This window comes from Canis lupus, chromosome 1 (assembly GCF_048164855.1).
Source record: "Canis lupus baileyi chromosome 1, mCanLup2.hap1, whole genome shotgun sequence".
Classification (NCBI taxonomy): Eukaryota; Metazoa; Chordata; class Mammalia; order Carnivora; family Canidae; genus Canis; species Canis lupus.
The window spans coordinates 38,555,831-38,569,012 of NC_132838.1; the positions used below are offsets into that span (position 1 = coordinate 38,555,831).

Below are 13,182 nucleotides of genomic sequence, written 5' to 3' on the forward strand. Positions count from 1 at the left end.
AAGAGAATTGTCCAAATTGGCTAGAATTTCATTTATATTTTGCCAAGCTGTTCTACATTAACTGTTGAAAATTATATAAAAATGAACATGGAATTAAAATTACAATGGTTAAATAGGAATACATAACCAATGGAAAAATATTAGAAAATTTAATTATCTGATACTTTAAAATATTTAATACATTTATAATTATTTAAAATTATGCTAACAATGGGGAACCTTGTACTTTTGCTCTTAATCATATTATATTACTATAGTCACTTAACAAAAATGAGAAGCTGATAATTTAAACAGAAGGACACACAGAAAACCCACTCACACATGCACAGCAAAGAATTTGACAGGGAACACATAGCTAGGTATTCAATAGCTTTTAAAGCATGATTGATTTTAGCATATTTTATACATTTATAAAATGAACTGTGTATTTATGAATATTATCTATGTATCCCTTTGTGTAGACAGCAGGGCATGTATTTGAACTCTCTTTAAAACTGAGAAAATGGAGATTGGAGAGGTGATGATCTCCTGAGATCACATTAAGAAATGCCAGAGCCAGAAACTGACCTTACCAGATCCTCTAAGCAGTAAACTCTTTATCTAGTCAGAGATCACAGACTTGGTCAATGGAAGAAATTGGGAAGTGAACTCAGGTCTTTGATTAGAGTCTAATGCTCATGCGATATTCATTCATCAAATTTTTAATGAGTACCTGTTACATAGATATTGAATATCAATATTCTTTTAGTGAAGAAGATCAAGTCTCTGATTAGACTTTATAATGCAGAGTGGGACATACAGTATTAAATGTACATTATAATGCAGTGCCAAAATGTCTAGCATAACACAGGATGCTACTGCAGAGGAAATAATGGGCATCCATCCTAGCCTGGGGGAAGGGGAAAGAGCAGGTGATGTTTAAGGGGAAGTCAGAGCAAATGCTCTAAAATAAAAGGATATAGCATTTTAGGAAAACAGGATGAATTTCAGTAATGAGTAACAAAGATAGTATGAGTAGAAGTGGAGATGTTGCACTCCAAGCAACAAATGTCATCTTACAAACTTTAGACTGCAAATTGAATTTTGTGTGGAACCACTGATGATTTTTAAAAAGGGTTGAGGCATGATTTGGTTTGAGTTCTGGTTAAACATGGCATATTGAACACATGTGTTTATCTCCATTTGCTCCTAAAAGTACAGTAACATGACAACAGATGAATTTAAAAAGTTTAACCCTCTCCTCATATCAGCTAGATTGAGAAAGAAGACAACAGGGAATGAGAAACAGCTACAAATATTTTGAAAGTGGAAAGATACAAAGCGTGATAACTGACAACACAGCTGAGAATGCAGAAATCTAGTCACTTGCAAGAGAGGTGCTAATGAGAAGCAATGCAATTCATAGGGCAGACCTGGAAAGATTTAGGAACTGGAGAGAAAGATTCTTTTGAGGGCAGTGATAGAGTTCTAAGGTAGACTCTGAGCAGTTTAAAGTTAATTTAATATCACTTCAAACTTTATTTGATGAGATCCTCTCTGCTGTCCTGTATGACAGGTTACCATACACGTGCCTATAGAATACCTAAGGTTTGTTATCAGGAGGAATTAGACCAAAGAAGGTGCCCAGCATGATATAATGAAGGGCAAAGTGCCATCCTGAAAGAGGGGAGTGGGTGAACATCTTCAGGCTGAAAGTTGAGATTTCCATGCTCTCTAACTAGCAACCAGGCTTTCATCTCTCAGGAAGGAGACTGGAAAATTATTTTCTGGAAAATTTGAGAAGCCAAAGAGAAAAGCTCTGCAGACATTAAGGGGGCAACAAAATATCTTGTTCTCCCATCCAATTATCCTATGGTAAAACTCACCAGTCAATAATCTCTCTTCATGCTCAGAGAATTCCATTTAATGATAGTGTCTCACTCTTTTTTTTTTTTTTAAGTGTCTCACTCTTGAATCAATGAACTATCACTAGTTAGATATTTAAATATAGCCTCTAATATATAGGACAGAGACATAATAAAGATAAAAATACCCCAAAAGAAATTTAGAAAGCCAAACAAAAAAAATTGAGAAATAGAGAAGAAAAATCAAATTTTCGGATAGACATGAAAAAATATTTTTTTGTTCAAAATAAAATGTTGCTATTAGGAAAAAGAATAAAGAACAAGAAGAATTCCTGGAAATAAAAATACATAATTGCAAAAAAGCCAACAGGAAGTCATTAAAAAATCTGATTAAAAATGAAATATGAGATAAATTAGATTATTTTTTAGAAATTATTTCCTCCTTTCCCTTATGGAGTGGAGGATATTTTCCCACTTCATTGGTGCTGAGTTAGAACTACAAGGCCAAAAGGATATGAGTAGAAGTGACAGTATGTTGTTTCAAAGCAAAGTCTTACGTGGTACATGAGTTTTTATTTGCCTTCTTGAACATCTGCCATTTGAAAAGCTATTGGTCCAAGGAAGATGAGAAATATATGGAGTAAAAACCCTGATCTGCCAAGTCCAGCTGACTCCAGCCAAACCTTGCAGAGCCCCAGCCAACTATAGATCAGTGAGAAACAACAACAAAAGTTTGCTTTCACTGAGCTTTAGAGAAGATTGTCACACAGCATTATTATAGCACTAATATTAAATAAAAATATAAAAGTGACAACAGAAATGAATCAATCCTAGAATTACACAGCCAGATAATAGAAATTCCACAAAAAGAGAACCCCCCCCCCAAAATAAAGGGGAGAATGTAACAAAGAAAAATATAGGAATAATTCCCAGGATTGAGTGATAGAAGTTTACATATTGAAAGGGCCCAATGAATACAAAGATCTACCCGTAAGGCAGATCTGATGAAATTTCAGAATAAGAAGGATAAAGCAGATTAAAACTTCCAGATAAAGTGGTTACACATAGAATACTGTCAATCACAATGGCATTGGTCTTAATAGAGCAATGCTGAAAGTAAGAATTCAGTAAACAAATGCTTTTGAAATAAAAATTGAGAAGGTAAAGATTTTAATCTAGAATCATGTAATGATTCAAATAAATCAAACATGAGGGCAAAATAATAGTATTTTCAGGCATATAAGCACTCAAAATTATTTAATTTCAAAACATCTTTTTTTCAGAAAGTTATTAAAAAACATCAGTAAAATGAGGTAGACTTGAGATCAATGAGGTGAGAGCTCCAACATATGAGAAGTGAAGAAAGAATTCAGAATAATGGCAGAGTAAAGTTCCAGAATAGCTGTGCAGCCAACCTAAGCTTTTAATCTAAATTAGAGAAAGGCAATGAAAGGCTTCAGGAGTAATATCTTCATGGAAAATAATGGAGCTAATAGCCTAATAGTTTGCCTGATATACTTGACTATCTCAGGAGAGATTTTACAGGTCTTTTTGAGAGCTTGAGGACATAAACATAAAGCAGAAATATAAAGCAGAAAAAGTGAAATGAGACATTACTATCTACAGGAAAAAACAAGATTGAAAGATCGAGGTTTCCATAAAGTACCTTTGTATGCATATGGTATTTTTCCTGCATATTTGAATTATATGTACTACATACCTTAGTTTGGATTTCCTCAGAAGCTGCCTCAAAAATAGTTTCAAAAGTAAGTAGTTTATTCGGGAAGTAAGGGAAATACTGGGAGGAGAAAGGGGGAGGTGAGAGGAAGCTCACAAAACAAGAGGGAAACCAAAAGGTAACTGCAAATTGTTCTCCATGCTGATACCATAAGGCTTCATATCACAAAAATAAATGTAAAACCTACTTTTTTCACTTAAAATTATATTTTGAGATGTCTCTATGTATCCATGTAGTATTGCATTTACTTTTATCCCTTGTATATTATTCCATCTAAATAAATCATTATTTATTTATTCATTCTTGTTTTTGCTTCTCCCTGTCACACTTAATGATGCAATAAATATTTTTTTCCATGACTTCTTGTGGATATTTGTAAAAGATTAGGTTTTGTTTTTGCTTTTTATTTTTAGGACTGATACTGGATTACTAGGTATGATGGTTAATTTTATGAGTCAGCTTGCCTAGGCTACAGTCTCCAGATAATAGTCAATTGGATGCCGCTGTGAAGGTATATTTTTGGATGAGATGAACATTTAAATCAGTCAACTTTGACTCAAGCAGATTACTCTCCATAGGTAGATGAGCCTCATCCAAGCAGTTAAAAAAGCCTTAAGAAAAAGCCCAACTCTTCTGAGTAGGGGATCCCATCAGCCCCAAGCCTTCATACTTGAGCAGGAACCTTCAAGTCTTTCTCAGTCTCTATCTTGCCAGGGTACCCTGCATATTTCAGACTTGCCGGCATCTATAATGATGGTATAGGCCATTTCCTTAGAATAAAGGAATTCATCTCTAGATCTAGAGATTAGAAATTAGAAATATGTGTGTGTTTATATCTACATACACACCATTGGTACACAAGAATTCCTGTTCCCTTCAAGGTCCTTCTAGCCAGACCAAGAATCAAATTGACATGGACAGTAGAAAATCAGTGGAAAATCAAATTCAATCTTGTGTGGATGGGGAATCCACGAAGACACAGAAATTCCAATGATAGTCAGGCAAAATGAGGTATATATGTCATTTGGAAAAGGAGAGGGGGACAGGGGCCTGAGACTTCAAAGGGAAGGAATGCAATTCAGAGGAAGATGAAATAGAATAAATGTTTGGTAAACAGATGTTTGCTGGACCATTCAGGAACAATGGGACACAGAGGACTTGAAAAAAAAAAAATAGGTCTTGCTAAGTTCCCCCTGGGCTGCCATACCTTGTTCATGGGATAATAATCATCTTTGGTGATAACTTTCTTTGTGGAACAGTTTCTATATCTAAATTCTTTTTAGGCTGTTGTGGGAAAATTTTCCTGAATCTGCTGGGGTTTTATCCCCCCAAGATCTATTTATTTATTTGAGAGAGAGCCTGAGTGGGAGAACGACAGAGGGAGAGGAAGAAATAGACTCCCTGCTGAGCACAGAGCCCATGTGGGACTGGATCCCAGGACCCTGAGATCATGACCTGAGCCAATAGCAAGAGTCTGCCACTTATTCAACTAGCCATTCAGGTGCCCTGAATATGTTGGGCTTTTATTGTTTTTCAACTCAAAATAATCTTAATATCAAAGTGGTCCACCTTGGGGCAGCCTGCCCTTGGCCTCTACAACACATGCACATGATACTGAGTCTATTTCTTTGTACAACCCTTCTAATTAATACCAGCATTTAATACTATCAGCATTTAATTTTGTCACACTATAATATTTTTGACCAATGTGATGATTGTGAAATATTATCTTGATATTTTAATTTGTATTTTTCCCACTGCTATTATTTCTTGATTTAGAAACTTTTCATATGTCCATTTCATCATTCATATATATACTTATTTTTTATATATATACTTCTTTTAAAAAAGCACATTAAAAGATTTTTAATAAAAAAATAAAATAAAATGTCTTTAATAAATTTTCATTAGTGTATAACTTACAAAGAGATATGTACATAAGTCAAACATGTAGAATTTGATGAATTATCACTAAGCACTTCCAATATAACCATCATTTAGGGTTTAGATTCTAGATTTTTAAAAAATTGAACATCATCAAAATCTAAAACATCTCTTCTAAATACTCCACCCTTTCTTTTCCCCAAAGAATAAAGAGTATCTTGAAAGCTAAGCTAATATTAATTAGTCTTACCATTTTATAGGAGTGGAACTAAACTATATGAAGTACATTGAGTCTGGTTTTCCTCAACATGGTTGTGAGATTAGTCCATGCTATAGACTAGAGCTACTGTTGATAATTGTTACTGCTACATATTTCGTTGTGTTACTACACAAAAAATTCATTTCTCTAGGGGCACCAGGGGAGCTCAGTTGGTTAAGTGCCTATCTTTGGCTCAGGAGATTATCCTGGGGTCCTGGGACTGAGCCCCAAGTTCGGCTCCCTGCTCAGTGGGGAGTCAGCTTCTCTCTCTCTCCCTCTGTACTTTCTTGCACATGCGCTCTCTTTCTCTCTCTCAAATAAATAAATAAATCTTTAAAAAAATATTTCTTTAATTTGTTGTTGATTAACATATCATGCTATTATAAAACATATGATGCTACTATATACTTATGAGTAGGAATGTTTATTTTCAACTTCATTGGATAAAAATTCTCCAAATGGATGCACAAGGTTACACTCTCTACTGCAGTGCATATGAGCTCTCTTTGCTAACAATTGGTATTGTCATCACTTTTTACTTTTAGGCAATCTAGGAGGTGTGAAAAGATATTGATTTGTGGTTTAAATGATTATTTCCCTGTTGACTAATAAGGCTGATCACATTTGCATATATTTGTTGGCTATTTGGATCTTTTAAAGTATCTTTTCAACTCCTTTCCTCCCATTCTTCTATTTTGTCATATATATTTTCTTATTGAATTTTATAAATTACTTACATATTTCATATTTGAGCACTGTGTTTTATTGTATAGCAAACGGATTTTGTTAACTTATCTTTTGCTCTGCTATTGGCTTCTTTAAGAGAAAAATTTTAAAGTTTTGTGTAGTTTAACAGCATAATTTCCTTTATAACTATCGTTATTTTTTTGTGACTGTTTAAAAAATCCTAACTTATCCTAAAATCATAAAGATATCCTCTTTTGTCATGTTCTATAACAGTGCTTTCTGAAATAGAACTACCATATGATCCAAGCAATTCTGTTTCAGGGTATATTTCTAAAGGAAATGAAAACAGGCTAGCAAAGAAATATCTGCATTCCCATGTTTATTGAGGTATTATCTACAATAGCCAAGATGCGGAAACAACCTAAGTGTCCGTTAACAGATGAATGGATAGACAATGTGATACACACACACACACACACACACACACACACTTGAATATTACTCAGCTATTAGAAAGAAGGAAATCACGTCATTTGCTACAATATGGTTGAATCTTGAGGGCATTATGTCATGTGAAATAAGTCAGACAGAAAAAGATACATACTACATAGTATCATTTATATGTGAAATCCAAAAAAAGTCAAAGTCCTAGAAGCAGAGTAAGATGGTAGCTATGAGGGGCTAGTGAGGGGGAATAGGAGATATTGGTTAGAGGGTATAAACTCCTTGCTATAAGATGAAGAAGTTCTAGGGATCTAATGTAAAGCATGATGACTATAATTAACAATACCATATTATATACTTGCAAGTTGCTAAGAGAGTAAACCTTAAATGTTCTCACCACAAAAAAGAAATGGTAATTATGTGATGTGATAGAGATGTTAACTAATACTACAGTGGTAATCCTTTTTCAATATATAAATTTATTAACTCAGCACATCGTTCATCTTAAACTTACACAATGTTCTATATTAACTTTATCTCCATGAAAGCAGGAAAAAAATTCTGCAATGATAGAAATGTTCTTTATCTGTTTCAAAACAGTACAGTAGCCACTGAATACATGTGGCTATTGAGCACTCAAAATATAGCTACTGTGACTAAGGGAATACTTCCAAATTTTAATTTTAATTAATTGAAACTGAAATTGCTATATGTGACCAGTGGCTGCCATATTGGATAGAGATCATTCAATTATGTCCTTAGACTACATAGTATTAAAGTAGGAACCAATAACATAAAGACAGCTGGGAAATCCCAAACTATCTAGAAATTAGCATAATTCCTAGTAATAGATGGGACAAAGAAGAAGAATCAAGTAAATTTAAAATTATTTTTAACTAAATAAAACAATTTATCAAGTTGTTGAATGTAGTGAAAGGAGCATTTAGAAGTAAACATAGAGCATTAAATTCATGTTTGAAAAAAAGTCTGAAACCTAATCTACTTTAGCAAACTAGGTAAAGTAAATTAAGCCTAAAATAAAGTGAAAAAATTAATAATAAAAATTATAGAGGAAAACAAATCGATGGAGAAAATTTAATAAAACTAAAGCTGTTTTCTTAAAACAAACAATAAAATCCATACATTGAGTCTTGCTAACCAAGAAAAAAAATAGGCAAATGATTGATACGATAAATGAAAAAGGAGTCACCACTATCACTACACAGCCCATGAAAAGAATAACAAAGGAATATTATAAACAATTTTATGGACACAAATTTGATAGCTTAGATGAAATGGACCAGTTCCTTATACCAACCCTCATACTAGAAGAATCAGATAACTTGAGTTATTATCTATTAAAGAAACTGAATCAATAGTTTATAAACTTCCAAAAATAGGGCACCAGACTTCCATAATTTCACTGGTGAATTCTACTAGATGTCTAAGGAAAAAAATAATACCAAGTCTTCACACTTTTACAGAAAACAGAAGCAGAGAGAACACTTCCTATCCCATTCTATAAGTTTGGGATTATCCCAATATCAATCCAGATAAATGGATATAAATAAGTGATTGAATCAATAAATGAGAGAAGAGACAAATTTACCATGAGGAAGAATTCCAAAGTATTTATGTAGCGATTGTGTACACTCAGGGAGGTGGCACATACTCTCCACTCCTTAAGTGCTGGCTGTTCACAGTGATTTCATTCCAAAAAGAATATGGAATGGGATGGGGTGGAAAACAAACAGCTTTACAATGGAGAAATCTGACGTTACCTCAGGAAAGTTATCAGGATTAACATCGATGGTGATGTCATGTTGATACTATACACCTTTGCTGTGGTATGAGAGTGGCGTATCTTCCCCATAGCCTGTAACTATAATCATAAGGGATACATCAGGTCAGACAAGCCCACTCAAGGCACATTTTACAAAATACCTAGCCAGTACTTCCCAAAATTGCTAAGGCCATAAGAAACATGAAAAGTCTGAGAAACTGTCGCAGCCAAAAGAAGCCTAAGGAGATATGTTAATTAAATGTAATAGGATACCCTGCCTTGGATCCTGGAATAGGAAAAGGACATTAGGTCATGCCCTTAGGTCAGACATCTGAATTAGGTCAAACTAGGACATCTGAATAAAGCCTGGGTGGCTCAGTGGTTGAGCATCTGCTTTTGGCTCAGGTCGTGATCCCAGGGTTCTGGAATCCAGTCCTGCATCGGGCTCCCCATAGGGAGCCTGCTTCTCCCTCTGCCCATGTCTCTGCCCCACTCTCTGTCTCTCATGAATAAATAAAAATCTAAAAAAAAAAAAAACAAAAAAAAAACATGGACTTTATTAATTGTATAAACCTTTGGCTCATTAATTGTGATAAACGTACCATAACTAAATCAAGGGAAACTAGGTATGAGGTATATACGAACTGTCTGTACTATCTTTTAACTTTTCTGTAAACCTAATACTACTCTAAAACAAAAAGGCCATTAATATAAATTGATGGGAATATCTCGAAAAATGGGTTGCCTACAATCTCCATTTTTTAAAAAAAATCATGTTGGAAGTCATAGCCAGTGAAATGAAATATGAAAAGGAATTTTAAAAAAGGAATAAAATAAAAAAGAGGAATTGGAAAGCAAGAAAAAATATGTTTCCATACATAAAAAATGCAAGTGTATAAATTAACTTTTAGAATTATCATAGTCACTGAAACTAAGTTCATCCTACACAAATCAATTCTATTTTTATTCTTACACACCAACTACAAACAATTCAAGAACTTTTCATATTATTGAAAGATAGTAAGATCTACATAAATAATGAATGTACCATATCAATATTTTTGAAGACCTGATGCTTTCAATTCTCCTTAAATTTATCTATGAATTCAGTGTAATTCCAACAAGAATCCCAGCAGGTGTGTTTGTGAAACTTGAGATGTCAATACTAAGATTTATATGGAGATATAAAGGAACAAGAATAGCTATAACAAACTTGAAAAAGAATTACAAAATGAGAGGATGTGATTTACCCAAAAAGAAGATTTATAATAAAGCTACTATAGTTAAGGCAGATAAGAATTGGTACAAATACAGACACATAGACTAATGGAAGGAAAAAGAGAGCAGAAACAGACCCATTCTCACATGAGTACTTGAATTAAGACCAAGGAGGTGAATATTTCTGGGTCAATTTCTGGGTCAATTGGTTATTCATGTGGGAAACAAATGATACCTGATAACTACTTTCCGTATTTTCTTTAGGAGAGGCCTGCTGATTAGTCTAGCTTTTACTCTTCATTCAGTGATCACTCACTACATGATATTTTCCCATTTGGTTTTCTTCATACAATATATATCTTCCTGAAATTATTTGTTTGCTTTTTTAATATTCGATCTTGCTTCTATTGCAGTATAAAGTCCTTGAGAGTAAGAACCTTGTCTATTCTGCTCATCATTGCACTTGGAATATCTAGAACATTTCTTGGCACATCATAAGTTTTCTAATGTCTAAATCGGCCAGGGAAATTTGGAGTGAAAAGAGCAGGTAATCCCTTGATCTAGCACTTGAAAGCTAAGGAAGGGCTTACATGGTAGAGCCTTGGGTGAAGTAGTGGTTTGGAACATATTCCAGGTACAGAGCATATAGCAAGGATGAAAGGTGTGGTTAAGCGTGAGAGCATCACGAGGGGATTTTCTACGCAGGCCATTCCTATATGCAGCAAATGGTAATGTTAAAGAGTCATTTATTCAGTCATAAGTCTCAGATTATTTGTATTATTTTCTCTTCATTTTATATAGAAACACTTGCTTCCCCAATGAAATATCAGCCTAGGATTCTGAAGGTTTGTACACTCACTTGACCCAGCTCCCAGCCTTTTCCAACTGGGATTGCACAAGCAGACATTACTTAGCATTTCCTTACATTATTTGGTATTATTTAAATCAGTGGTTCTGTAAGTCAAGTGTGTGCTCACCTAGTTTTTTTTTTTTTTTTTTTTTTTTTTTAAATATAGCTTCCTGAGCTTTCCTTCTGGAAGATTAAAACAGAATGTCTGGGTAATTTAGATAGCTAGCTCCCCAGATGTCTTAGTTCAGGCTGATATAACAAATTATTATAATTATTACTATAACAAATTACCCTAAACTGAGTGGCTTCAACAACAAACATGTTTTTTTCTACCAGTTCTAGAATCTGAGAAGTCCAAGTTCAAAGTGTCAGCAGATTCAGTTTCTGGTGAGACCCACTTCCTGGTTTGCAGGCCTCTGTTTTCTAGCTGTGTCCTCACAGGGTAGAAGCGGAGAGAGTTTCAGAAGTCTCTTTTATAAGGGCACTAATCTCATTGCCTGAGAGCTCTACATCGTGACCTATTCATCTCTGGCCCACCTCCTAATACAATCATATTAGGGGTTAGGATTTCAACAGGCGAATTCCGGGGATTACGTTTAGTCCATAACTTCAGGTGAGCCAAATACAGAGCAACTGTGGAAACTACTAAATTGTAATCTAAACCCTTCCTAACTAAAGTGTAGCCCACTAATACCATTCTCATCACCTGGGAACTTATTTCAGATCCTGAATCTCAGGCCCTACCCGACATATACTCAGTCAGAATCTGTTTTGGGAAGATCCTGATGATTCATATGAACTTTTAGGTTTGAGAAGTGAGTGCTGATCTTAAATCACTGTGCTCCCAGACCTGAAGCGTCAGCATCACCTGGGAACTTGTTCTGAATGCAAATTATCCGACTACCCCCAACCCCCTGACCCCGGTCCTAGTTCTGGGGGATCAGAACCTCTGGGGGGGGGGGGGTAGGCCTAGTAATGTTTTAACAAACTCTCAACACTCAAACTTGAGAACCACTGGACTCAAGCCATTATCCTGCTTTTAGCTGTGACCATTTTTAACTTTAAACCATTTGCCGCCCATGGTTTTTAGCACCACGATTCTATTTCTAATGTCAGTGGAAGCCTAGGAGAGTCAGAGAAGAAGGAACCTGGAAAAATCCACGGTAATATGTATGTATGGAACAATATGCTGCATTTGTGGCGATAAGTAGAGGATTTCCTTTTTCCTCCCCGAGCTGGAGACACATTGAAAGGACTCTTTAGATGGGTGAACAGAACAGCCATATGCTGGCAGGCCGCAAAACTCGTCTAAAGACATCTCCATGCTTTTTCAATAGCTATTTTAGTAAAGGTTTTACTCCCACCTTGACGTCTGAATTTTAAAACGCCTCCACCTCTGAAAAACATTTTTCAAAGATTGTCAGATTATAGCAGAGCGAACAGCCTCTTTCCGTTTATTTAAGGACGCTCGGGAGAGCGCATCAGCTCCAGGTGTTTCTAACCCCCGGGGCGGGGGCGGGGGCGGGGGCGGGGGATGGAGGTAATCCCCGGATTTTATAAACACCGGCAGCTAGGCGAGGCTTCCTATCTTTGTTCTTTAAAGTAAAACCCCTCAAAAGTACCTATTACTCTTCAATCCTTCCCTAGGATCTACCTCAGAGCCTCGACCAGCTGAAGGCTTCAGTGAAGTTGTTTCAGAGAGTCCGCGTCTTCCTCCCCAGACCCACACCTTTCTTTCTTTTCTTTCTTCTTTCTTTCTGTTTGTTTATTTATTTATTTATTTTATTTATTTATTTATTTATTTATTTAATTTATAAAAGTTCACTTATTTATTCATGAGAGACACAGGGAGAGAGAGGCAGAGACCCAGGCAGAGGGAGAAGCAGGCTCCCTGCAGGGAGCCCGACGCGGGACTCGATCCTGGGACCCCGGGGCCACGACCTGAGCTGAAGGCAGGCGCTTACCCACCGAGCGCCCAGGTGCCCGCCTTCATTTAAATACTAGAGCGTTATCAGTGCTTTTGCCAAGGTCAGAGTCGCCCTCCCGCGCTCGCCCCGCCCCCCGGGGTCGCCGGTACGCCCCGGCCCGGGCGCTCCTCCAGCCCCGCCCCCCCCCCGCCCCCGGCGGGCTCCCCGCGGCTCCGGGCCGCCTCCGCAGCGCCAGCAGGGGGCGGCCGGGCGCCGCGCACCCGGGCGCGGAGGGGCCGCCCCGGCGGAGGAAGTGCGGCGCTCGGGCGGCGGGGAGCGGCCTGGCCGCCGGGTCCTCCTCCCCGCGGGCCAGCCCCCGGCCCTCCCTCCCCGCCCCGCGCGGCGGCCGCGGCGGCCGGTTCCGGGTCCTGTGACCCGTCGGGCGGGGGCGGGGGCGCGGGCGGCCGGGCCCGGGGACGTTGCGCCGGCGGGCGGGGGCTCCGCGGGGCTCCGCGGGGGCGGCGCGGCAGGAGCCCGGGCAGCGGCGGCGGCGGGAGGCGGGCGGCGG

General features: G+C 37.3%; 1 long non-coding RNA gene across 3 annotated transcripts in view; it reads right to left on the reverse strand.

Annotated features, from left to right (window-relative positions):
* The window catches only part of LOC140633832 (uncharacterized), a 55,821-nt gene that overhangs the window by 41,854 nt on the left and 785 nt on the right, over positions 1-13,182 (reverse strand). For 2 of the 3 annotated variants that reach the window (XR_012031424.1, XR_012031423.1), the window contains exons 1-2: positions 10,448-12,479; positions 8,638-8,738 (exon numbers count right to left, since the gene is read on the reverse strand). This is a non-coding gene — a long non-coding RNA (uncharacterized lncRNA). Of the gene's footprint in view, positions 1-8,637; positions 8,739-10,447; positions 12,480-13,182 lie in introns of those variants that run through there. The other variant, XR_012031425.1, reaches the window with a different exon arrangement.